Here is a 27,250-nt window from a genome sequence, read left to right as displayed (position 1 = left end):
ATGACGAGGGGGTGGTGGGCAGGCTGCCAGAGGTTGGCCAGCCTTCTTAAGGGGCCAGAGAGTGTGCAGAGGTGCTGCTGTGACCTGGGCGGACGTGGATGTGTGTTTTCTGCTTGTGTCTTTAAGACGACTGGCTTTCTCCTCCCAGGCCAGCCTTGCTGGACACAAGCCTGTAGGCCCCTGGCAATGGCCTCCCTGCCATTCTCCTCTTAGGCTCCCTTTCAACTTGGGAGCTGCTGGTGCTGACCACAGCTGCCCACTGACCTGTGGTGTGTCCATTGCCCTTGCCTGGATGAGGGTGTGTCTTAGGAAGTTCTCAGAAAAGCTGCTCCCTAGTCCCCATCCCCCCTCCGCATTTCCTCTGGCTCTGCCTGGCTGGCTCTTATTCATCCTTCAGTATCCATTTAGATGTCACCTCCGCCAAGAATTCTTCCTGGATCCTTAGATAGGACTCAAAGTCTCATTATGGCCCCCTTGAATCCTGTACTCACTAACCTCATGGCACGTGTTGCTTGCCTCGTAATCTGATGCACCTGAGTGAACTACTTGAAAGCAAGAACTGTACATGTTCCCTGTTGCATCAGTGACACCTGGGACAGTGCCTGGCACATAGTGGGTGCTCGGTTAAATGTGTTTTGAATGAATGAAAGGATGCATAGATGACACTTCCATTTCATCTCCAAGACCACCCTTCCCCACGGGAAGGGTCCGGTGTGGGAACCACTGATGTTTTGGTTGGCCCAGGTCACCGGGACAGAGGCAGCCCTCATGGGGTTTATGCTACCCCAAGGGTGGGGCTTCCTGAATCCTTGCCCGCTGCCTCTGAGTGGACTGAATGTAAAGCGTGGGTGCAGCCTCCATGGCAGGCCAGCAGCAAGGGCTGCCCATCCTCCTATTCCTGCCTGCCCACAGCAGGCCCAGGACCCGAGCACTCCCTGTAGCCCCTCCAGGTCTCAGAGAAGCCTGGGGAGGGGGACTTCCTTATATGAGACCCTACAACAGTGGGGGCTTCCCTGGTGGCTCAGATCGTAAAGCGTCTGTCTGCCATGCAGGAGACCCGGGTTCGATCCCTGGGTGGGGAAGATCCCCTGGAGAAGGAAATGGCAGCCCACTCCAGTATTCTTGCCTAGAAAATCCCATGGACGGAGGAGCTTGGTGGGCTACAGTCCATGGGGTCGCAAAGAGTCGGACACTACTGAGCGACTTCACTTTCTTTCACAGCAGTGGGGACAGGGTGCCTTTGTTCTCTGTAGAACCTTCCACCCAGCCTTTTGGGATTAGAGCATAGTTCCATGAGCTCTGCACTCTTCTGGCCCCTAGATTCTGAAACCAGTGGAGAAGTGGACCCCAGCGACGAGCCGCAGGGGACTGTGTTTACATCAGGGTCTTGTCCTGGTGGAGAGCTTGAACTGCATGACTGCTTGTTGTGGGGTGACCTGTGCTGTGGAGTGTTTAGGAGCATCCTTGCCTTTACCCCTCAGGTGCCAGTAGATGACCCCCCTCCAGCCCCAGTTATAATGACTAGGAATGTCTCTAGACACACACACACACACACACACACACACACACACACACACACACACACACCATTTTTGCTGGTAGCTCTGGATTTGCAAGCTTGCTCTATGGTCAGAATCAGTGTCCTGCTACTTGAAAAAGTGAAAGTGAAAGGCGCTCCGTCATGTCTGACTCTTTAGGACCCCCATGGACTATACAGTCCATGGAATTCTCAGCCTCACTCTTAAAAATGTTTTCCAATTGTAGGCAGATGGCTGAGCCACTGCTGACCTCTGCCGTTGGGCAGAGTGTGGGGAAGGACCAGGTTAGAATGTCATTTCTCCAGCTAGGTCAGATAAGCCTCATCTCCCCCGCAGGGAGAGAGGTGAGCAGTATCACTTTTTAAAAAGATATGTATTCATTTGACTGCACTGGGTCTTAGTTTTGGCGTGGAGGACCCAGCTCCCTGACCAGGAATTGAACCCAGGCCCCCTGCTTTGGGAGTGTAGCACCTTAGTCCACCAGACCACCAGGGAAGGCCCAGAAGTGTCATTCTTGCAGAAGACCCTGGGTGTAAGGACAGGGAGAGAGGGACAGAGGGACAGACCCGACCAGCTCACATCACATGGGACCAGTCTACAGTCTACTAGCTGGCCTAGTGATGGGGGCCTCAGTGGCCCCTCTCACGCGGTCACTGCTTCACCCCCACGCTTCTGTGGGGCCCCAGCCCCTTTCCAGCCCCTCCCCTGTGCTAAGACACCAAGCAGCAGTCCCGACCGAGTGTGTTTAGACTGAGCCAGGGGGAGTGGGAGGCTTCCCTGAGGAAAGGACCATGGGGACCGAGGAAATAGCAGCTCTGGGTTTGGCCTTGGCAGTCAGAACCCTCAGACTTCTCCGCTGTGAACCAAATGAGCCAAGTCTGGGATCAAAGCTACAAACACGGGGATGAGAGGCGGGCAGAGCCCCAGCTGTGAATGGCCTCCACCTCGCACCCGTGCGTGACAGTCGCTCTGCAAATGTTCTTTCTTATAGTCCTTCCAGGAGCCCCCCACCCCGAGCACCTGGGACCCCCAGAGGCCGCAGACCTGACCCCAGCTGCTCGGGTCTGTGAGGCCGCCCGAGCTGCTGTGGTTGATCGGAGTGGGGGACTCGGGGACTCCAACACTTCCTCAGCTCCAAGGTGGCAGAAATGCAGTGCCCTGGGCTGAACCCCAGAGGGTGTCTGGGCGCAGGGCCTAGGCATCGGCATTTGAGTGAGCAGGCCAGCTCCAGGCTTGTGTTCTGATGGGTGGGAGGTGGGCCCTGGAGGGGAGGTCTTGGGAGACTATGGGTGGGAGGCATCTCTTTGCCACCGAGTCCTCCAGTGTGGACACTCTGCCAGGAGCCCCGAGCCTCCTGGGCCGGGCTGGCAGGGCTATAATCGCCCCACGAGACACTGGGCTGGTTTCAGTTGTGGACGCGGAACAGAGAGACGTGTGGGCAGCTCCCAACAAGAGCCGTCTACACTGGGGTAGTGGCGGGACTCCGCGTCGCCTGGCTGAGCCATGTCGCTAATAGGATTCGCAGAGCCTTTCGGCTGCCGCAGGAACCCAGAAGCTGCTCGTTTGCGGGGGAATGAATAATTTATTTGTGTTTTCAGATGACTTATCCCTTCATCACGGATACGGCGGCTCAGCTGCGCGCACTGTCTGTTGGCTGCGGAATAAGAGGCTTCATGGGAGGACTTGCCTTAATCCTCCACGGCCGCCCGTTTGCAGGCTGCTGTGCAGGCTACGTTTCAGGGACGCCCAGATCCTCTCTGGTGCTTTCCTTTCTTTGTGGGGAAGTTATGCTTTTCCTCCTGGCCACCTGCTTCAGGAAGCACAGCCTGGACACCGGCTGGCCTGGTGGGGGTGGTTTCAGGGTGGACCGGCAACTAAGGTGTTAATACCAGCGATGCAGCTGAGTTCTTTCTGGGGGAGGGGGCGGTGTCCAGCTTCTGCGTGTGACCAGCTGAAAACTACACACGGTTGCAATCACCCTTAAAAATCCCCGATTTTCTCGCGTGCCAGTGCCCACGTTGCCCCCTCCCCACTCCCTCAGTGACCTTCCTGACTCCAGCCTCAGTTCTGCTACTCTTTCTGCCCACGCTGCCACAGCCATCTTCTTCCTAGGCCCTTGCCCAAGAGCCCTCTGTGGCTCCCTATTGCCACAAGCCACCTGGCCCCAGCTTTCAAGGCCCTCCGTGGTCTGGCTGTGTCATTCGCCGCAGCCTCAGCTAGAATCTCCTCTCCCTCTGAGCGGCCTGCTTGCTGATTCACTCATTAGACACCGACTGCCTCCAGGCCCCGTGCTTGGGACACGTGGGAACAGAACACGGCCCTCCCAGAGCTCAGTCTAGAAGGGCCAGGAGCCCCAGCAGGCGGCTTCCGGGCAGCCTCATGGGCCCCCGGGGGCCCCAGGAAGGGAGGCCATGTGGGAAAGAGTCTCTGAATTTTTCCACATCCTCAGCCTGCCGCATTTGGTGGGATTGAGGCTTCAAGGGCACCTGGACTGGGGCCTGATTACCCGGGTCCTCAAATGGCAAGTGCTGGGGCCTTGGGACCACCAGGGGCTTCAGAGAGGGCGAGAGGTGAGTGTCTGGAGCCTGGCCTGCTGATACTCTGCTGATACTCTGGAACCTGGACTGCTCTGTGGGGAGCTTGGCCAGGAGCCCCTGAGCCCATGCTTCCTGCCTCTGCCGAGACCCCACCGCAGGGCCCACCCTCTGCCCTACTTTGCATGTCTTGCTTAATTACTCTAAAATAATTAGTGCCACTTTCCTTGCTCCTTTATTGCTCCCGGAGGGCAGGGTTTAGTCTCTGGCAGGTCCTGTGGCCGGCAGGGCCTGGTCAGCTCCGCTGGCAGAGCAGTGTCTGGCTGTGTGACCTTGGGAAAGTGGCTTAACCTCTCTGAGCCTATCTGTTGGTGGCCAATGATCCTGAGACGGGGGCAGTGGGTGTGAGTGCACCCAGTGGTCCTGAGGTAGAGCCTTAAACGCTAGGAGTTTAAGGAGCTTCCTTGTGAATTTGTTACCTCCTGTGGTTCCTGCAGCCCCCTCTGGGAGTTCATGGGATGGGAGCAACTCCAAAAGACAGGCGACTTGCCCAGGGCCACATGGTGACATGTCAGAGTCCAAATCCGACATGTTTGGGACCATTTCCATGAGAAAGGGGTGCCTGGTCCCCAGCCTCCACTTCGGGTGCTCTAGTACCTTCTGTCCAGGGGTGGCAGGTGCCGTAAGGGCTCCCCCCTCCCCCGCCCCAGCTAAGACTGATCACGCAGTGGGCCTGTCTGTGGGCAGAACGTGCCCCACATAGAAATGGCTGCATAGGCTTTGGATTCCTCCCTGCTCCCCGCCTCCCTGGACCCGCCGGTGTTTCCCCCGTGGCCGCCTCATTGTTCTCTGTTGGCAAAGCTTTGCTTTTTCTTCCTCCCTCCGGAACAGGAGGCGCCTCAGACGCCGCCGGGAAGAACTCCAGGCAGGGACTTCATGGCCCCTGGTCCCTTTGGCATCAGGAGCTGGTCGGGGGGAGTGGATCCGTGGCCTGAGCACCGGAGGTTCCAAGAATTCATTAGTGGGCAATGAGCCATTTTATTTTCGTTCCTGCCCACGGAGAATCAGGAGTGAACAAGCTTGGATTTTGTGTAGGAAGGAAAAGCAGCGCCTTTAGAAGTGACCTGCCACCCCTACCCCCGCCCCCACCACTGGGGGTGTCCCAAGGAGGTCCCCCCTCTTTGCCTCCCTCAGTTCCAGGGACTCTTCCCATCCTTTCCCCTGTACCCATTATGTTTGTAGCACTCTCTGGTTGTCAGAGTTCTACAACAATTGTGCTTAAAATAAAAAGGTGAACTCCTTGCCCTGTCCTCTGAGCCCCTGCTCCCCCCATCCCCTGCTCCTGCTGCTCCCCACTCCTGTCTGTTGGCCATGCTTCGGCCACACTGATTTTCTTGCCACTCCTTGGTGATGCCAAGCATGCTCTACCCCAGGGCCTTTGCATTTGCTGCCCCTTCTGCCGAGAGTCCTCATCATAAGTCTATCCCTTCCTCTTCACATGTGTCCCTGACTCTGAGCATCCAAGCAAGAGTTACCTCAGTTGCTTAGTCGTGTCCAACTCTTTGTGACCCCATGAACTGTAGCTTGTCGGGCTTCTCTGTCCATGGGATTTCCCAGGTAGCAATACTGGAGTGGGTTGCCATTTCCTTCTCCAGGAGATCTTCCACATCCAGGGATTGAAACTGCGTCTCCTGCACTGGCCGGCAGACTCTTGACCGTTGAGCCACCTGGCAGTCTTCATCAAATCACTTCATTTTATTCTTCTCCTAGCAATTCGTGATCTGCTTACTTTCTCCATTGCTATCTTGTTACTGGAAAGGAAACTTTTTGGAGCTTCATCTGTGTCGTGTGTCGTGGAGGTTTGTTCCAATTCTTCTGTGGTCCTCCAGGTACCAACACACTACAGGTTGTCATCCATCGATGGTAGGTGGACGTGAGGACAGTTTCCTCTAGAGGCTTTTATAAGTCGTGCAGCTGTGAGCCTTCTTGCTTGTGTCATTGGTGGACCTACGTCCATCTTTCTGTTGGGAGTATATCAAGGAGCTGAATTTCTGGGCCATGGAGTTTGTGTAGTCATCTTTAGTAAATATGTCTATTTCAAAATGGTTGGAGATTGTAGGTTCCTTTTGTTTTGTGACCGGACCCTGGTGATGGGATGGGACATGGGAGCTACAATAAGATGTTGTGAGCACTCCCTGGAAGCTGGGAATGCAGCCAGCGCCCAGGGCCCCAGATGACCAGAGGGTATCCTGGTGATGGGAGGGGACACGGGAGCTACAATAAGATGTTGTGAGCACTCCCTGGAAGCTGGGAATGCAGCCGGCGCCCAGGGCCCCAGATGACCAGAGGGCTGGTGAAGGTGCTGGCCCTGGCCACGCAGGGCTCAGGGTTTAGCTCACTGCCCCCTTGGGGTGCTCTCCAGCCCTGCCCTCTTTTGTGGAGCGTTCCGGATGTGTGGTCTGACCTGCAAGTCTTGGCGTCCGTGGTATGTTCTATGACTTTCCCATCCCCGGGGACATCTGCAGGATACACAACCCCTTCAACTCAGTTTTGGTTTTGTTTTGTTTTGTTTTAATATTTATTATTTGGCTGTATCGGGCCCTAATCGTGGCATGTGGATCTCTGTTGCATCATGCAGGTCTCTCTAGTTGTGGCACTCAGGCTTGGTTGCCCTGCAGGGCATGTGGGATGTTGGTTCTTTGACCAGAGATTGAACCCATGTCACCTGCATTGCAAGCTGGATTCTTAGCCCCTGACCAGCAGGGAAATCCCTCTAATTCAGCTATTGAATTGAGCAGTGGAGGAAAGTGCCATTGTGTTGTGCCAAATGTCTGTGTGAAAGTATTCGGCGAGCTACAGCCCTGATTACCTGGGGACCATGGTGGAATTAGTCATCCTAAAACCGCAGTCACCTCAGAAATAGTCATAATCCAAAACCCATCCGTCTCTGACTCCAGACCCACTGTATTTTTCTCCCTCGGGGACTTTGCTTCCTAATTAAGTTGGATTTCCGGATATATTAAAATAATTTGTCATCTCTTGAGCACACATTTGCCCCTGGTGCAAGCGGGCAGATCAGAGTCAGCCCGGGAGGCCTGGGTCCGGGCGAGAAGAGGTGTTGAGCCCTGGCAGGAGGAAGCTTGTATAACTGCCTTTCAAGGACTGGCCAGCAAGGATGCTGGACACTGAGCCCTCCAGGCCTGGGCCCTAGGGGAGGAACTAGCCCCAGAAATGGCCCTAGTACCCTCGTTTGTTAGCTGGTGGTTTGCAATCAGCACCCTGGGGTGACGGACCGGGCGGTTTCAGGGACTGAACTCCTTCAGCCCGGACCCAGCATGTATCCAGAGGGACTCCTCCCTCCCCAGCCACCCCGCAGTGCGCCAGATCACCTCCTGGAATGCAAGCGATCCCTGGAGCTTAGTTTGACTGCCCATCCCTGACATCCAGCACATGACATCTGAGGGTTCCCAGTTGGGCTGTGGGTTCCTCGGAAGTGGGGCCGGTGTCCCCTGCACCTAATGCACTCTGCAGGGACTCGGCAAGTATTTGGGGTGCAAGCTGGGGACGGGGTGAGGAGCGTGTCCCCAAGGCAGTTTTGCAGCTCAGCTGAGATCCGAGGCTGCCAGGTTCTCACATTTGGCCACGGTGATGAGCTCTGAGAGCTATGTCCCCCGGCTACAGAGCTAGGAAGCCCTGTGGTTTGCCCACCTGTTCCTGTGAACCTGCTCTTGCCCTTCTGTCTTCTGGGGTAGAGAAGTACAAGAACGCTTGCCTAGACTCCAGTTTGTTTGTTTTTCAATAACTTTATTAAGATACAACCCACGTACCGCACAATTCACCCATATAAAGTATACAATGCAATGGCCTTTAGTACATTTACCAAATACATGTGCAGCTGTCACTGCAGTCAATTTTAGAATGTTCCATCACCCCAAAAGAATGTTCATCACCCTAAAAGAATGTTCCGTCACCCAAAGAGAATGTTCCATCATCCCGAAAGGAGACCCCATACTCTATTTATTTTTGTTGATTTAATTCATTCATTTCATATTTTTCTTTTAGGAAGCATCAGATAACATGAACAAAGTTATATTGCTTTATAATTAAATTCTTTTTTGCTTTATATAAGTTATACACATACTAAAGTGGGTAAAATTCACTAAAGTAAATTAGAAGTATTCCAGAACTTTGACGTTTACTTCTCTAAGTTAGGACAAAAGAAAGCTTGTCAAGTTTCCCTGGGATCACTGTCATGCAGCAAATTGAATGACTACAGGCTGCTTTTAAGTTAACATTTGCCATTTTTTAAAGGCTAATTTTAGGTTATAGTTAAAATAATTTTTATCTCAAGTTTGGTGAAAGAACTGGCCATACAAATCCTGTTCATAACCATATGGGCCATTTAAAAAATAAATAATAAAAATAAAACTATACCTATAATCAAGAAAATTCTAATCATCCTGCTAGGAAAAAACAGCTACCAATAAGTAATTTTAGAATACTTTAAATACAGATGGAATTTATAATAACTAGACTTCATTGTATCTTGTTTTATTGATTCTTAATGCTTCTCTTTTAATTTTAAAGTAGCAGATTACTTCAAAATAAAGCCACACTGCTTAGTATTTTATAATTTCATTCTTTTATAAATTTAAGACTCCCCCAAAAGTCCAGATCCAGGATTACAAAACAAGCAACCTTCAGAATATATTTTGTTTGGTAAGCAGAATGGTTCTTAATCTTTGGAAGTATAACACCTTGATACAGTACTTATTTGCTTGAGATAACCACAACAGTTCCCCACATTGTCACTTTCTAAGCTTGAAATGTGATACTGATACCCTGTTTTTAATACTATAAAACAGTTCTTGTTGTTGAGTTGCTCAGTCGTGTCCGCCGACTCTTTGAGACCCCATGGACTATATAGTCCACCAGGCTGCTCTGTCTATGGGATTCTCTAGGCAAAAATACTGGAGTGGGTTGTCATTTCCTCCTCCACCCCAAACCCTTTCAGTTCAGTTCAGTTGCTCAGTCGTGTCCGACTCTTTGCGACCCCATGAACTGCAGCATGCCAGGCCTCCCTGTCCATCACCAACTCCCGGAGTTTACCCAAACTCATGTCCATTGAGTTGGTGATGCCATCTAACCATCTCATCCTCTGTCATTCCCTTCTCCTCCTGCCTTCAATCTTTCCCAGCATCAGGGGCTTTTCAAATGAGTCAGCTCTTTGCATCAGGTGGCCAAAATATTGGAGTTTCAGCTTCAACATCAGTCCTTCCAATGAACAGCTAGGACTGATCTCCTTTAGGATGGACTGGTTGGATCTCCTTGCAGTCCAAGGGACTCTCAAGAGTCTTCTTCAACACCACAGTTCAAAAGCATCAATTCTTCTGTGCTCAGCTTTCTTTATAGTCCAACTCTCACATCCATACATGACTACTGGAAAAACCATAGCCTTGACTAGACGGACTTTGTTGACAAAGTAATGTCTCTGCTTTTTAATATGCTGTCTAGGTTGATCATAACTTTCCTTCTAAGGAGTAAGCATCTTTTAATTTCATGGCTGCACTCACCATCTGCAGTGATTTTGGAGCCCCAAAAAATAAAGTCTGACACTATTTCCACTGTTTCCCCATCTATTTGCCATGAAGTGATGGGACCAGATGCCATGATCTTAGTTTTCTGAATGTTGAGATTTAAGCCAACTTTTTCACTCCCCTCTTTCACTTTCATCAAGAGGCTCTTTAGTTCTTCTTACTTTCTGCCATAAGGGTGGTATCATCTGCATATCTGAGGTTATTGATATTTCTCCCGGCAATCTTGATTCCAGCTTGTGCTTCTTCCAGACCAGCATTTCTTATGATATACTCTGCATATAAGTTAAATAAGCAGGGTGACAATATATGGCCTTGATGTCCTCCTTTTCCTATTTGGAACCAGTCTGTTGTTCCATGTCCAGTTCTAACTGTTGCTTCCGGACCTGCATATAGGTTTCTTAAGAGGCAGGTCAGGTGGTCTGGTATTCCCATCTCTTTTGGAATTTTCCACAGTTTACTGTGATCCACACAGTCAAAGCCTTTGGCATAGTCAATAAAAAGAAATAGATGTTTCTCTGGAACTCTCTTGCTTTTTCAGTGATCCAGCAGATGTTGGCAATTTGATCTCTGGTTCCTCTGCCTTTTCTAAAAGCAGCTTGAACATCTGGAAGTTCATGGTTCATGTATTGCTGAAGCCTGGCTTGGAGAATTTTGAGCATTTCTTTACTAGCGTGAAAGATGAGTGCAATTGTGCAGTAGTTTGAGCATTCTTTGGCATTGCCTTTCTTTGGGGTTGAAATGAAAACTGACCATTTCCAGTCCTGTGGCCACTGCTGAGTTTTCCAAATTTGCTGGCATATTGAGTGCAGCACTTTCACAGCACCATCTTTGAGGATTTGAAATAGCTCAACTGGAATTCCATCACCTCCAGTGATGGAGTGATGCTTCCTAAGGCCCACTTGACTTCACCTTCCAGGATGTCTGGCTCAAGGTGAGTGGTCACACCATCATGATTATCTGGGTTGTGAAGATCTTTTTTGTATATATAGGTTATACACATACTAAAGTGGGTACGATTTTGGCTACCACCTTTAGCTACCACGTCTCATTCCCCTATCCACCAGTCCCCAGCCCTAAGACATCGTTGATCTACTTTCTGTCTCTATAGATTTCCTATTCTGGACATCTTCTATAACAGAATCATACAACATTTGTCCTTTTGTGCTGGTTTCACTTAGCATAATGTTTTCAAGTTTCATCCATATTGTAGCACACGTCAGTACTTCTTTTTATGGCTAAATGATATTACACTGTATGAAAATACCACATTTTGTTTATCCACTCATATAGTAATGAACGTTTGGGTTGTTTAATAATGCTGCTATGAACAAGTCTTTTTATGGATGTTTTTTATGGACGTTTGTTTTCATTTCTCCTGGGTTTATTCCTAGGGGTGGAGTTTCTGGGTTGTATGATAAGTGTATGTTCAGTTATTTGAGAAACCGCTAGATTGTTTTACAAAGTGGCTGCACCGTTTACATTACCAACAGCAGTGGGATCCAATTTCTCCAAATCCTCACCAACACTTGCATGGATCTGACGTTTTCTTTTTCAAAAATTTTAGTGAGTGTGAAATGATATCTCATTGTTTTTGCATTTTGCATTGCTTTTGATTTGCATTTATCTAATAACTAACGATGCTGAACACCTTTTCTTTCATTTAAAAAATATTTATTTATTTAACTTTGGCTGTGTTGGGTCTTTGCTGCTGCACACACTGATCCCTAGTTCCAGCAAGTGGGCCTACTCTCTAGCCTCAGCTAGCAGGGGCTAGTCGTGGTGCTCAGGCTTCTCACTGCGGTGGCTTTTCTTGTTGTGAGGCACAGGCTCTAGGGCTCGGGGGCTTCAGTAGATGTGGCTCCTGGACTCTAGAGCACAGGCTCAGTAGTTGTGGGGCACAGGCTTAGTTGCACCACAGCATGTGGGTCGTCTTCCTGGATCAGGAATCGAACTCACGTCTCCTACATTGCAAGGTGGATTCTCAATCACTGGACCACCAGGGAAGCCCCTGTAGTAAGTTTTTAAATCGAGAGCTGTGAGTTCTACTTTGTCTCTCTCTCTCTCTTTTTTTTTTTCAGAACTGTTTCGGCTCTTCTGCATCCTTTGAAGTTCCATATGAATTTTGTCATCAGCCAAATACAAAGTAGTAAGCTGACATTCTGAGGGGGAACCTAAGAGTTAGTGTGGGGAGTGTTGCCATCTTAACATTGTTAAGTCTTCTGATCTATGAACATGGGATATTTTCCCACTTATTTAGATCTTCTTAATTTTTTCCAACAATGTTTTGTAGTGTTCAGAGTACATTTTGCATTTCTTTTGTTAAATTTATTTTATAAATTTTAAAATAATTTTTGATGCTATTGCTAACAGAATTGTTTTCTTAATGAAGTTTGTTAACTTCATTTTTGGACTTTTAATTGTATCTAGAAATACACTTAATTTTTGTATGTTGATCATGTATCCAGCAACATTGCTTAAATTATGTCATTAGTTCTATTACATTTTTTAGTGGATTCCTTAGGATTTTCTATATAAAAGATCATGTCATCTGCAAATAGAGATAATTTTACTTCTTTTCCAATTCAGATGCCTTGTATTTTTTTCTTGCCTAGTTGCCCTGGTTAGAACCTCTAGTATAATGTTGAATTGAAGTGACAGGAGTGGGCATCCTTGTCTCATTCCTGATCTAAGGGAAAAAGCATCTGGTATTTTTACCATTGAGTATGATGTTGGCTGTGAGTTTTTCACAAATATCCTCTGTAAAACTGAAGAAGTTTCCTTCTGTTCTTAGTTTGAGTGTTCTTATCATGGAAGGCTGTTGGATTTTGTCAAGTGCTTTTTCATCATCTGTTGAGATTAGCATGTGATTTTTGCTTTTTATTTTACTGTATAATGTACTACATTAATTGTTTTCAGATGGTAAACTACCTTTGCATTCCTGAGATAAATCCCACTTGGTATGATGTATAAATCTTTTTTATTATGTTACTGGATTTGCTATGCTGGGTTTTTGTTTGTTTGTTTGTTTGTTTTTTGAGGGCTTGTTTCTTTTTCTTTTTATCCTTGTCCATTAGGAACATTGGTCTGTAGCTTTCTTCTCTTGTGGAGACTTTGTCTGGTTTTGCTGTCAAGGTAGTACTAGCCTCATAGAATCAATTGGGAAGTGTTCCCTCCTCTGTTTTTTGGAAGACTTTGTGAAGAATTGTTATTAATTCTTTAAATGTTTTTAGAACTCAGCAGTGAAACCATCTGGGCCTGGTGGGGACTTTTCTTTGTGAGTAATTTTTTGATTACTAATTCAGTCTCTTGCCTTGTTATAGGTATTTCAAACATACTTCTTGAGTCAGTTTCAGTAGTTTGTGTCTTTCAAGTTGGCTTAGATTCTTACAAGCGTGTTTTCAAGGCTTCTCTGTGCTCTTTTAGTCATTGTTGACATTTATTGCATCTTCCTATGAGCAAATGTTTTCTATGTGTGTGCATTTGCTCACGGAATCTTTTAAGAGGTTGATGAACTAGGTAGGGTTATCATCATCTCCATTTTACATCCTGGAAGACTGAGGCAGAGAGAAGGTAGATAATGGGTCACACAACTAGGAAATAGTAGAGCTAGGGTTTGAGCCCAATCAGCCCAGCTTTGGAGCCCTCTCTGCTCTCCCAGAGCCTTGCTCTGTGCTAGGAGCTGGGAGTACCAAAGTGAGTCAAAGCTGGTCACAGCCTGAGTCACTCCCCCAGAGACCCCAGACCTAGGAGAGGGAGGTGCCTTGGGCATAAAGTGAACAATGGCTGGGAGGTGAGGATGGGCCCCAGGAGAAAGGGACCCAGGTGAAGCGTGCCTTGAAGGAGGGTCTAGTGCAGGGGGTGTGTGGGGTGAGTCAGAGAGTCTTCTCCCTCCCCAGGGCTTTTGTCTTCTACCTCTCCGCTCTCCCAAGTGCTCAGAGAGAGGAAAGGGCATCACAGCCCTTGGATGCTGATGCCCCGCCTGGCAGGAGCTTGGAGCACTAGGCTCAGGCCCAGGAGGTCTGTTTGAATCACCCAGGCATCCACAGTTTGTTCTCCTGGAGAGGAAGTGGCATGACCATTTGTAAGACAATTGAGAGACAGAAATCAGGAGCAACCAGACATAACTCAACATAATTATTTCTGCATAATGACTTCTGCTCCTTGATTCCGTCTCCAGTGATGACTGTCATCTGTATCTGTCACAGGAAAGCTGGTGGCCGGGGAGCCCCTGTGGCTTAGCTGATAGAGCCAGGAGGAAATTTGCAATTCGAGTTAATGGAGTGTTCCCAAGCAGACTGGGAGCCAGAGGCCTCTAGAAGGATGGCTCCTCCTGCTGGGAAACCTGGGATCAGAGCTGGCCTAGCCTCCCCAAAGGATCCGGCCTGTCCACCATGTCACAGCTGGGGACACTGAGGATGGCGGGGTCACCGGGCTCACCCCAGTCACAGGGTCGTGCAGCACAAAGGAGCACCTCTGCTGTCCCCACCCTGCAGAGCTCTTCCCAGGAGAGCTAGGATATGTCTGGTGAGAAAGAATGGTGTCCACCGGGACTAGGAAAGCTGTCACTGTCCCTGAGCTGATCCTTGAGCTTGATGTTCATGCAGGGCTGTCCCCCAGAGGCTAGAAATGGTGGGGCCTTTGTGCAGACTGACCTGCAGCCAGGGGAGGCCCCCCTGTGACATTAATTGTGGCGGGCGCCACCCCCCACCACCACCCCCTGCAGGAGGACCACAGGCCCGGGGCACATATGATCCAACTCTAGAAAAGCAAAAGCCCCCTAACCCGAGGGACCCATGGCATTCCCACGCCTCCTATAAGCTCCTGTAATTGACAAGGACACCTGGAAAGAGCAGAGCTAGGTTTTGGGGTGTGCATTTTGGACACCCCACTTGGCCATGTGTGACCTTGACATGCATCCCCAAATCTGTTTTGCTTCTCTGTAAACTGGGGGGTTAGAATGAACCCTCCCCGCCAGGGCCAATAGGAGGTCAAGATGATAAAACGACCATCAGACACATTGCTTCTAGCACATTCTGCTGCTGATTCCAACTTCCTGGTTTTCACTAGGGTGACCTGGGGAAGGGCCCTTGACCTTGTCCAGGCTTTAATTTCTCTGAATGTCCAAGCAGGGCTCCAGAGTCATGAGATGGCTTAACTGAGATCATTGACGTGAACTCGCCTTTAGAAAAATAGGGGACAAGGCGAGCAGAGAGGGATTTTAGGGCAGGGAAGCTGCCTCATATGATATTAATATTATAACGTCGATGGTGAAGGGAGCCTGGCGTGCTGCTGTCCACGGCATGGCAAAGAGTTGGATGTGACTGAGCAACCGAACAACAGGACGTTATGCATTTGTTCAAACCCACAGAATGTACAACACCAAGAACGAGCTCCTGTGAGCTGTGGCTTGGGAGCGGTGACAGGTATCCGTGTAGGTCCACCAGTTGTAACAAAGGTACCCCAGTCTGTACAGGGAGGATGGTGAATGTGAGGAGGGTTGTGTCTGGGGACAAGGAGTAAGTGGGAACACTGTACTTTCTGCTCTGCTTTGCTGCAAACAAAAAAACTGCTCTAAAAAATAAAGTCTATTAAGAGTGTTACATGTAGGTATATACAGGTGTATATGTGTATATATAAAGTATGTCAGTGACCTCCAGTGAGCATTTCTGGTGGGGAGATGCTTTGTGTTTGCACTCCAGGCCTTGAATCCTAGCAGTGAGTGTCAGTGATGCAACCGGCATATGAAGACTTGTGTTGCTGAAGCAGGGTAGAATTCCAGCTGAGCACAAGTGCACTGTGCTTGCAGTCATGTCCATGGGATGCATTGGGGGGCACTCACTTCTCAAACACGGATTATTTATTGAGCGCCTGCTGCATGCAAGCTCTGAGCCAGGCACTGGCTACCCAGAAATGAAGGCACAGACTCTCTGCCCTTGTGGAGCTCACAGTCAGCTTAGGGGAGATACAGCCCTCATTCTGCAGGGGCGAGGGGAGCCCTGCCAGCGCCCAAGGAGGAAGAGAACCTTGTATTACGAGAAGATCATGGGGAAATGTGTGTAGATTGTACGAAAGTGACTGGCAAGGAAGTCAGTGGGTTCTGGGTCCGGGTGGCCCTGCCGCACATGACCGGTCTGTCCTCTCTTCCAGGGCATGGTCTAGCAGCCTGGGCCAGGACGTGGAAGCGGCCTCTGAGGTTCTGACCCCTGCTTTCTCTCCACTTCCGCTCAGCCTTGGGTAAGTGCTCCAGTGCGGGGGGTGGCGGGTGAGATGGGGTGAGGACAGGGTGCTGAGGGGCCTCTACCTCTCTGTGGGGTCCTGTCCTCCATGTGCCAGCGTGTGGGGACTTGACCCAGCTCAGCGGAAAGAATGGGGAAGGCTTTAGGGGGGCAGTCTGCCCAGCACCTCCATGAGGGCGCAATCTCGCCCCCACATCCCGTGGGTGGGGCCTTCCTGCCTCTCTTGTTTGGACACCAGGGTGTGGACTTCCTGAGGGAAGGGTGTTTCTCCCTCTGCCCTGTCTTTCCTTCTCTCACCTTCCCTGCTCACCCAGTGAAAGCACTCACCGTTGTGGGCCAAGAGACCCAGGATGAGGGTCTGGGGACAGACTTCAGAGTGGGTCTCTGGGCTTTTCTCCCCAAAGAAAACAGACACAGCTCCATGGGGAAGCAGACACAGCTGCTTTCATTGGTCCGATCTTTCACCAGCCCTGTTAGAGCTGGGAAATGGAGAGGGGGCAGGAGCTGGCTCTGGCTACCTGGACATCACCTGTGTACAGAGGCCCACCTGGAGGCTGGTGGGTGGGCACAGGGGCACAGGGGGCAGTGTCTGGCCAGGTTGGGTCCTCCTGAGGCTAGTAGCTGGGTGTCAGGAGCTGGAGGTGGAGGGGTCCAAAGAGGGCAAAGGAGGTGTCCCCTGGTGTCTCCTTCCATCCCGAGGACCCCTGGGTATTTCATTTCTCACCCAGCAAAGACTCAGTAACCCTTACCCTCCACCCCTGAGAGATCAGAAACTCTGGGAGGCAGGTGGAACCTCTGACAATGAATGTCCTTGGTCGGGATGTCCTGGACCAAGTGATGGGAAGTGGGAGGACCCCTTCTCTCTGCCCCTCTCCCTTTGGTGAGGGACAGGAGGGCCTGTCATCCCAATCCTCCATCTCTGTCCACCTGCTGTAGGCACCTGAGTGCTAAGGCTGCGCGGGTCCCAGCCTCCAGCCAGCAATCACTCATTCATCCCCTCAACAAAATATGTACTGATCACTCACACTAGAGCCTCCAGGCTCTGGGCTTCCAGTGGAGAACTGACTTGAATAAAACCTGGCCCCAGGGACTCCATATTCTAGTTTAGGGGACAGAAAGAATTCAGTAAAATACAGAGAAAAAAATAAAGTAGGAAAGAGGATAAAAATGTGTGTTGGGGTGACAGTTTTGATCAGAGGAGTTAGAGAAGGCCTCACTGAGAAGTGCCCTGAGCCTAAATCAGTGGAGGTGAGGGAGCCGTTTGGTATCAGAGGAAGAGCCAGTGCAAAGGGCCTGTGGCAGTAGCATGTCTGAGGGTTTGGGGGCAGCAAAGAGATCCATGTCACTGGAGGGGTGCACAAGGAGGAGGAGAAGGGATGGGCCAGACACCTGGTGGGGGTGTAGTTCATGCATGAGTGGGATACTCACAACACGAGCCCAACAAGGAGAAACATCTCAGTGCAGTCGAGACCACCCTGCACGGGGAGCCCGTCGCTCACTTCACACGTAATTGTTGCTCACAGAGACTTAAGCACTGCTCTAAAGATGCTGGATGAACAGGGGCATGGAGACAGGGCTTCTGCAGGACAAGAGGCCAGGAGAGCAAGGCCGCAGGCTGACGTCTCCTCTGGATGCCGTCCACCTGGCTGTCCTGACATAGCCTCAGAGTGGAAACTGTGGTGGCTTCGAGGCAGGGCACCCGGAAAGGGAAATCCTTCCTAGGTTGTACGTTGAGGGTTATTTTTAGAGTGACCAGTGATGACTTTGCAATATCACTTCCTGTGGGCGTCCCCTCCAACCCTCAACCACAGGGACGGGTCCTGCATGACAGGCCTTGTGGGCAGATGCGTGCTCACATGTGCATACACACACATGCACACACTGTGGTGCACGCAGGTTGGCATTCTCATCCACTGCACAGTCAGTGGAGGCATGGGGACCATGTCCTGGCCCGCCTGCAGGATGGTGATCCCTGGGTCAGGGAGTCACTGTCTTCAACATCCCTGAGCTTCTGCTCCAGGTAGGTTCTGCACGAGATGCTGCGTGCATGCCGAGAGAGGGAGGCCCGGCCCCAGGCTCACACTTGCTCAGGAAGGAGAAAGGCAGGGGTCAAAGGAAGGGCACCTGCTGGTCTGTCTTTGCTCAGCACCCGAGGGGTGGGACAGAGAGAGAGAGGTTCCATAATGCACAAACGAAGGATGAAGTGATGTCCCCAAGGTCTCGCTGCCTGCTGGCCCCTGGCCAGGTGCCTGAGCCAGGTCTGAGCCCATCTGGACTCTCCCCCTGGGTCATCCACCTCTCCCATCGGGCCCTCACTTATCCTTCTCCCTTCACATCCAGCCCAGGCCCAGGCCCATGGCCACGATTTCTGGGACAGCCTGCACTTCACATTTCCTGTCCTGTGGACCCCTCAAATTTCCTTGGATTGGTCAGACCCCGGGGCACGTTGGTCGCTTAGCAACACCCACGTCACAGGGTGGCCATTCCTAGGACCTCAGAGGGTCTCCAGGAAACTGGCTCCTTCATGGATGTCACAGAATATTGGGGCCAGAGGGGCTCTGATGGGCAATGTGGAGACTTTAAGGGGCCAGGAAGATGGGCTCTTGGACACGCTGAACAGCCCACTGACGCTGCAGATGCCCCGAACTGCTAGGCCTGCAGAGGATCTGGGGCTGCCTGCCAGGGGCGCCCTTGCCCTCGTCGCCTGCTTTTTCGCCCTCTTTCCTTGCTTCCTCTCACCAGCTACACCTCTGCCCTGTGCTTTAGATGTTGAGCTAATCGGCTGTGGGATTATTGCTAGCCACACCCTGAGAAACTGAAACTCAGTTCTACCTCTTTGGGGAAAAGAGTCGGGGAAGGACCTGAGCTACAAGCCTGGAATGCCACCTTCCTTCCCTCCCCTTTCTGTCCCCACCTCCTCCAGCACCATGCTTGGCTCAGAGTACGGACTAACTCAGGGAAGAAAGGAAAGAGGGATTCACACCTTCCTTCCTTCCCAGCTAGAGTGGAAGCAGTTTGGGGGCACCTTGTACATTTCTGTATCCCCAACACCTCACCAACACTTCACCAGGGGCTTCCCAGGTGGTGCTAAGTGGTAAAGAACCCACTTGCCAATGCAGGGGACATAGGAGATGGGAGTTCAGTTCTTGGGTCGGAAGATCCCCTGGAGGAGGGCATAGCAACCCACTGCAGTATTCTTGCCTGGACAATCCGAGGGACAGAGGAGCCTGGTGTCCATAGGATCGCACAGAGTCAGACACAACTCACAACCTATCACGCACGCACCTGTTCACCATGATCCCCGCTCAGTAGGTGTTCTGTAAACGTGTGTTGACTGACACCTTCTGTGCGAGTTTGTACTTTGGTGCCAGCTCTCCCTGCAGAAACTTTGGCTTCTGGTGCTGTGATTTAAAGAATAAAAATGGCAAAGGGCAGTGTTTAGGAGCTGTCTTTACTCAGATTGTCACACTTGATGACAAATCAAGACTATAGCCCTGGGGCCACCAGGAGGCAGCTGGCATGTCACCACTGGTGTACCCAGCGTCTTGGCCAGGCTGATGCCACTTTTCGGGAGAATGACTTACTGTTTTTTATTTCTCTCCAAAGACATTAAACATGAATCAAATGACAGATGAGATGATTCACTGGAAGTTTTCTTCCAAGTTTCAAAACACACACACACACAAAACGGGATTGGTGTGCTGAACCGTATGTAAGTGAAGCCAGACGGCGTTAGGCTGGAGCCCTGCCTCCAGGGGCTCTGCTGTGGGCAGCACCTCGCAGAGGGTGACCTCGCCCTGAGGTCGGAGCCCTGTATCAACCATCACAAAACCCCAGAAGGCCATGGGTGTCTCAAAAACCCCTCAAGTCTAATGTTCATCATGACATTGCTTCCGTTTCTACCCAAGATATCTTGGGATGTGACCAATCCTCATTCATCTGGGGCACAGGAATTCACAATTTGGAAAGGGTTCATTTGGGGCCCATGGACTGAGAATTGAGTCATGGCTCAGGTGGGAACCTGGCAGAAACGAGCCTTCTCCCACCTGCAGGGAGAAAAGTGAATGCATCTGCCAACCAGGATGCTGGGGAGAGGGATACTCACTGTCACCAGGCGGGTGAACTTCTCTGGTGCTGTCCAGACTCCCACTGGCAGTAGGTTCCAAGCCGTTTTTGAGGGTAGAACGTGCCTCGGGGGCCATGTTTCCAAACTCATATTTTTCAGATGAGGAAAGTACAGCTGTGAGGCATGTGACTTACCCAAGACTGCCCAGACATCCCAACCCCACCCTTGGGGGAGAAGGACAGCAGTGCTCGTGACAACTGATTCCTGTCTGCTCACTGAGAACACCCTTCATCTCCCTCAGGGCGCTCCCACATTCCCACCTTTACCATTTGCCCGAGAAAGAATGCAGAGGCAGTTTTTCAGGTATTTTTTGACTCAGACTTTACCAATTTGAAGGACTTCCCTAGTGGCTCAGACGGTAAAGTGTCTGTCTACAATGCTGGAGACCTGGGTTCGATCCCTGGGTCGGGAAGATCCCCTGGAGAAAGAAATGGCAACCCACTCCAGTACTCTTGCTTGGAAAATCCCATGGATGGAGGACCCTGGTGGGCTACAGTCCACGGAGTCAGACATGACTGAGCAACTTCACTTTTCCTTTCACTTTACCAATTTGAATTGCCCTTCAGGTCATTAGTCCGAATTCCGACTTCTCAGCGTTGACGGTATCTTTTCTTCTTTCTCCAGCTGCCTGTCCTCCCCGCACCCTACATTTGTTAGTCTATCCATTTGCTCCTCACTGTCCTCCACCTCTCTGTATTGCTCTATGCTGTTCTGTACTGCTCAGTACTGATGTGTTGTTAGGCCGCTGGTTGCCCAGGCTGGTGCCTGGGGAGGTAACAGGCCCAGCTGTGGAGCAGGGATGGGACGCTTGCTGGTGGGCTCCCCAGAAGCTCGGGCCAAGAGCTGCTGAAGTCACAATGCTGCCCGGGCTCCCTGCACCACCACCCCCAGATAAGGCCCTGCCCACCTCCCCGGTCGTGGGCCTCCAGCCACACCACACAGTTTTGCATACTCACGTCTCCCTGCACACCAATGCCCTCTGGGATGTCACCCCAGCCCTTCTCTACTGCATGGACCCACCTACAGCAGAGCTCAGCTCCCATGTGGCTCATGAGTCACACCTTCGGGTCCTGGTGCATAAAGTGTGTGCCAGCCTAGGAAGCGTATGAAGTAGCTGTGGTGTGAATGAAGGAATGGAAAGCGTGGCCCACACTGGGTTCTCCAAGATAACTGAATTCCCAGGGTGAAATCCTAGTCATTGTATACACTGTTGTGTTGGGAAGGCCTTCTCTCCCAAGAGTACCCCACCCCGCACCACACCTGGTTTCTCTCCCACTGGGAGCCAGAGAACAGACTGAGGCTTCCAAGCAGCGAGTGGTGGGGACCGCAGCAGTGTGGAGGAAAGGGGCCATGCAGAGTGTGTGTGTGTGTCTGTGCATGGTGTATATGTGTGTGTGTGTGCTGTGTGTGTGTGCTGTTGGGGGGGAGGATTGTGTGTGAAATGTGTGTGGTGTGGGCAGTTCAGTGTGTGTGTCTGTGTGGTGTATGTGTATGGTGTGGGGGGGGTATGGTGTGGGGGGTATTGTGTGGGGGATGTCTGTGTGACATGTGTGTGGTGTGTGCAGTATGGTGTGTGTGTATGGTGTGGGTGTGTGTGTGTGGTGTGTGTGTGTATGTGTATGATGTGGGGTAGTATTGTGTGGGATATGTGTGTGTGACATGTGTGCTGTGTCCAGTAGGATATGTGTGTGTGGGGGGGGGGTATGTGTGTGGTGTCAGGTGGTATTATGTGGGGTATGTGTGTGACGTGTATGGTGTTTGCAGTAGGGTGTGTGTGTGTGGTGGTGTCTGTGGTGTGTGTGTGACATGTGTGGTGTGTCCAGTAGGGTGTGTGTGTGTGTGTGTGTGTGTATGTGTGGTGTATGTGTATGGTGTAGGGTGGTATTGTGTGTGGGGGGGTGTCTGTGGTGTGTGCAGTAGGGTGTGTGTGTGTGGTGTAGGGTGGTATTGTGTGTGGGGTGTGTGTGACGTGTGTGGTGTGTGCAGTAGGGTGTGTGTGTGTGTGTAGGGTGTGGGTGGTATTGTGTGTGAGGTGTGTGTGACGTGTGTGGTGTGTGCAGTAGGGTGTGTGTGTGTGTGTATGGTGTAGGGTGGTATTGTGTGGGGGGTGTGGTGTGTGCAGTAGGGTGTGTGTGTGTATGGTGTAGGGTGGTATTGTGTGTGGGCTGTGTGTGGTGTGTGCAGTAGGGTGTGTGTGTGTGTGGTGTATGTGTATGGTGTAGGGTGGTATTGTGTGTGACGTGTGTGACGTGTGTGGTGTGTGCAGTAGCGTGTGTGTGTATGGTGTAGGGTGGTATTGTGTGTATGGGGTGTGTGTGACATGTGTGGTGTGTGCAGTAGCGTGTGTGTGTGTGTATATGGTGTAGGGTGGTATTATGTGTGAGGTGTGTGTGACGTGTGTGGTGTGTGCAGTAGGGTGTGTGGGTGTGTGTGTGTGTGGTGTAGGGTGGTATTGTGTGTGAGGTGTGTGTGACGTGTGTGGTGTGTGCAGTAGGGTGTGTGTGTGTATGTATGGTGTAGGGTGGTATTGTGTGTGGGGTGTGTGTGACGTGTGTGGTGTGTGCAGTAGGGTGTGTGTGTATGGTGTAGGGTGGTATTGTGTGTGGGGGGTGTGTGTGACGTGTGTGGTCTGTGCAGTAGGGGGGGTGTGTGTGTGTGTATGTATGGTGTAGGGTGGTATTGTGTGTATGGGGTGTGTGTGATGTGTGTGGTGTGTGCAGTAGGATGTGTGTGTGTGTGTGGTGTAGGGTGGTATTGTGTGTGAGGTGTGTGTGAGGTGTGTGGTGTGTGCAGTAGGGTGTGTGTGTGTGGTGTAGGGTGGTATTGTGTGAGGTGTGTGTGACGTGTGTGGTGTGTGCAATAGGGTGTGTGGGTGTGTGTGTAGGGTGGTATTGTGTGTGAGGTCTGTGTGACGTGTGTGGTGTGTGCAGTAGGGTGTGTGTGTATGGTGTAGGGTGGTATGGTGTGTGAGGTGTGTGTGACGTGTGTGGTGTGTGCAGTAGGGTGTGTGTGTGTGTGTGTGTATGGTGTAGGGTAGTATTGTGTGTGGGGTGTGTGTGACGTGTGTGGTGTGTGCAGTAGGGTGTGTGTGTGTGTGTGGTGTATGTGTATGATGTAGGGTGGTATTGTGTGTGGGGGGGGTGTCTGTGGTGTGTGCAGTAGGGTGTGTGTGTGCACAGGTGTGTCCCAGGCCCACCCTGCCCACACAGATCTGAGCGGCCAGCCCCCGGGAACGCTGGGGTTGCTCTGGGCTGGTCTTCAGTTCCTGGGAAGTGGCCTGTCTTTCGGGAGCCTGTCCTGAGCGTCCACAGGATCCTCAACCCGTTGAAATGGACCTGAACCGGCTAGAAGCCACAGGAGACACCTTGCAGTTGGACAGGCCCCTCTCTCCTGGGGATGGGCCTTTGTGGTGTCCACTGTCGTGCTGAGGGCTTCCCAGGTGGCGCTAGCGGTAGAGAACCCGCCTGCTAATGCGAGTTTGATCCCTGGGTCGGGAAGATTCCCTGGGGGAGGGCGTGGCCACCCACTCCAGTATTCTGGTCTGGAGAATCCCATGGACCGAGGAGCCTGGGGGGCTACAGTCCCTGGAGTCGCAAAGAGTCAGACCCGACTGAGTCACTTAGTGTGTGTTCACTGTTGTGCTGATCCCGGGGGGCTTCGACTGGAGCCCAATTTGCCCCAGCAATGTGAGCCAGGGGTCTGCACTGTTGCAGGGCTGTGTTCTCCTGTCCTCTTCCCTCATTTTCTTCTTGAAGAACAGGGATTGGAATTTCACTGGCCCCGCCCCCCTGCTAGATGTATTGAGCCCCCAGGACCCCAGGCCCTCTGCCCACCCTGGTGTGTGCCGAGCGTGCAAGGGAGAGGGTCTGCTGGAAAGTGTGGACCCGCCCCCGAGCCTGGCTCAGTCTGATACTGTGATTTAAGCTCATCAAGCACTTTGCCCATTTCTTTTATCATAAAAGTTGTGATAGAACTTCCGTATATTTGTCTGGTGCTTCACATTTGTCAAAACCCTTTCACAGCCTTCATTTCCCTTGATCCTCACCACCACGCTGTGAAATCAACAGGCTGAGACCGTCCTTCCCATTTACAGCCAAGGAAACTGAGGTCCAGGGAAGCTAAGAGACAGCCAAGACCAGAAGGCTAGAGAGGGGGCCCTGGGAGGAGACTCAGGCTGGCCATTTACGGCCCAGTGGAGGAGGTCCCTTCTGTACACAGTCCCCATCCCGACTAAGCTCCCCAAAACTGGCCTTGGTCCCATTTAACAGAGGAGCAAACAGAGGCTTCGTCTGGAGCCTTGAGACAGGGGACTGCCTGATTCCAGGACTCAGTCCAGCGTGTTCCCTGAGAGCTGCCAGTCATCAAGGCTGCGGGGTGTGGGCCCGCTGGCCGGGACTCTCGCTTCCTCTCCTGCGGGGAGGATGTTGCCTTGCGGGAGGACTGCAGCTCACGTCCGGCTTGGAGCACTGGAGTGGAATTGCAGACTCACTCTGCCGCCTGCCTGCAGGTCTTTCCCACGCAGCCTTGGTTTATCTGAGTCACTGCACAGCCAGGCCCAGGCAGCCGGGAGGAATTTACTCCACAATGTGAGGGTGCTGGTGGCCCAAACCTCCGTGCGTAATAAGCCAACTGGGATGAGGGCCCCCCCCCACTCCCTGGCTGCGAACTCTGCCCCCCAGGGCTGACCAAAGAGGGAGCAGATCTATCATGGGGCTGGTGTGGGGGCTTCTGAAGTCTCAGACCAGCTCCTGCCTCCAGCCAGCGGTGTCCAGTCTGCTGTGGCCTCTTAGGTTTCCTTCAAAAGAGTGTTAGCTTGCGGCCGGCTCTGGGTCCCCGAGAAGGAGATGCCCTGTGATTCACGCGTTTGTTTGTTTCAACCTCAGAGCTTTTGTTGTTGGATCAAACAGGGGTAGAGCCCTGAGTCCCAGGCTAGATTCATTCTGAGCATTTTCAGGGGGTGTGGGCATTTGCTGGGGAGGGTTGGGGGGCCTTACCAGCACCCCCTTCCAGCCCCCCTCCTGTTGCTCCCTGTGACCCCCTCCTCTGCCGTCTGCACGGCGTTCCTGGCACTCTGCAGTCAGGCTCACCACTCCTGCCCGGGGCTCAGTGGTGTGGGGTGGGTTCTCTCCCGGGCCCCTCGCCCTGGCAAACACCCTTCCCTTTGCCCGCCCACCTGGAGCACTCCTTGTCCCTTGTAAGCAAGCCTCACTCGACACCTTACCTTTGTCTTGGGTGTGCTGGAGGGCATAGGGGCACCAGGGAAGGGTCCCTACATCTCATTCATCTGGGCGTTTCCACGCCCGGCACAGAAGGGGCCTCAGGAACGTTTGTGGGCCAAAGGGAACAGATTTCCTCCCCACATCAGCCTGGAGTTCGGGGATGTGGCCCCACTAAGCTTCACAGTTGCCTTCAAATGGGGCTTCAGCTGGGGCAGAGGAAGCCCTGGGCTCTGGGGACTCCGCACGTTGACCCTCACCAGGCTGCTGGCTGTCCCCTGGCCCGGCCTCCGGCTCCCTCTGCAGACACCTGGACCTCACCTCTGGCTGGACGCGTGGGGACTGACAACAGCCTTAAGGAAAATCACAGGGTCTTGGTTTTGGTCCTGCCTCAAGCCCTCTTCCTGTGCGTCAGCGAGTCTGTGGAGGGAGGCTCACCCTCCAGGCCATTTCCTCTTCCTCTCCCTGTCCTGTTCTTCCCCCAGAGGCTCATTTATGTCTGATCCACCAGCCTGCCTTCCCTGGGGAAGCAGCTCAAAGCACTTGTCCCCTGAAGATTCAAGTAGCCGTGACCTTGGCTCCAGGGAGAGGCCGCGCCAGGCAGAGGACTGCATAGCTGGGGTGTGTTCACGGGGGAGGGAGGAGATGGTGCCAGCCCGGTGAGTGGACTTCGAGTCTGACACCTCCAGGCCCCGTCTTCTGCTGCGGCTGGTGCTGTGCTGGTAGATGGAACTTTCCAGAGCACCATGTCTGAATTCCAGAATGTCCCTTCTTAGAGCTTGAAGTCATCCATATCCCTGATGTTGTTGTGTCTGACTCTTTGTGACCCTATGGTCTGTAGCCCGTCAGGCTCCTCTGTCCACAGGATTCTCCAGGCAAGAATACTGCAGTGGTTGCCATGCCCTTCTCCAGAGGATCTTCCCAACGGGAAGGGATTGAACCGAGTCTCTTACGTCTCCTGCATTGGCAGGCGGGTTCTTTACCACTAGCTCCCCCTGGGAAGCCCAGGTACAGAGTCCCAAACTGTTAGAGCAACAGGGTCCTAGAGGAAACCCATTCACTTATTCATCTATTCATTCGTTTGGGCACTGTGCTAAGCCCTTGGTCACACAAGCATTATTTCAGATATTTTTACTGAGCCCTGGTTGTGTGCCCTGCTCTGGGCACTGTGGAGATGTAGCAGTGAACAGAAGCAGGCAGTCAACCATGTATCAATACAGTACCAAGTAGTGGGAATGGCCTTGGAAAGGGGCCGGGGTGAGGGCAGATGCTACTCGAGATGGTCTCCCTGGAGGAGGTTCCCCCAAGAAGACTTGAGCAAAGACGTGAACACTGAGGAGTGTGCCCTGCAGATACTGACAGGAAGGAAGGGCAGCCCGGGTGGCGGTGACCGTTGTTGTCTCAGTCATGTCTGGTGCTCAGTCATGTCTGACTCTTTGTGACCCCGTGGACTTGGCTTCCCTGTCCTTGGGGAACTACAGAATCAAAGACTGTGGGGCTAGAACATGCTAGCGTGTTCTCCTACTGGCATAAGTGAGGTATATATATACTCCTTCCTCAAGGAACTCACAGTCTAATGAGGGAAAAACATAAGGAAATGATGTACTAAAAGTTGAGGTCACAAGGGAAATAGGTTTAAAACTGCTACTGGAATACAAAAGGAAGAACAACCGATAGCAGGGTTGGAAAATGCATCCATGAGTAGGTGGCATTTGAGTTGGGCTTTGGTGGATGAATAGGAGTTTGCTGGGCGGCTGAGGCGAGCGGCCACATGGATGAATGGGTGACTTCAGAGGCACAAGGTGTTCAGGGAAGGCTACACGGCTCCTCTTCCTGTTGAGTAAGTGGTTCTTCAAGGTAAAGAACATCCTCTTGGGGAGTGTCCTTTCCTTTTCTCCACCTCTTATTTCCCCCAGCCTCACGGAGGGCATGTCAACTTCAGGAAAATGGAAGGGGAGAGTGGCTCAGATAGGGAGGAGATTTCTCTGCCTTGCTTGGCCAGC

At 51.8% G+C, this 27,250-nt stretch overlaps 1 protein-coding gene across 2 annotated transcripts in view; it reads left to right on the top strand.

The window, feature by feature from the left end:
* The window catches only part of HPCAL1 (hippocalcin like 1), a 115,227-nt gene that overhangs the window by 71,284 nt on the left and 16,693 nt on the right, over positions 1 to 27,250 (top strand). For both annotated transcript variants that reach the window (XM_020892456.2, XM_070451738.1), the window contains exon 2: positions 15,817 to 15,903. The gene's annotated coding sequence lies outside the window, so the exon portion shown is untranslated. The remainder of the gene's footprint in view (positions 1 to 15,816; positions 15,904 to 27,250) is intronic.

Source organism: Odocoileus virginianus, chromosome 2 (genome assembly GCF_023699985.2).
Source record: "Odocoileus virginianus isolate 20LAN1187 ecotype Illinois chromosome 2, Ovbor_1.2, whole genome shotgun sequence".
In the NCBI taxonomy this organism is placed as follows: domain Eukaryota; kingdom Metazoa; phylum Chordata; class Mammalia; order Artiodactyla; family Cervidae; genus Odocoileus; species Odocoileus virginianus.
The sequence above is the reverse complement of the archived record's forward strand: the minus strand, read 5'-3'. Positions and strand labels throughout refer to the sequence as shown.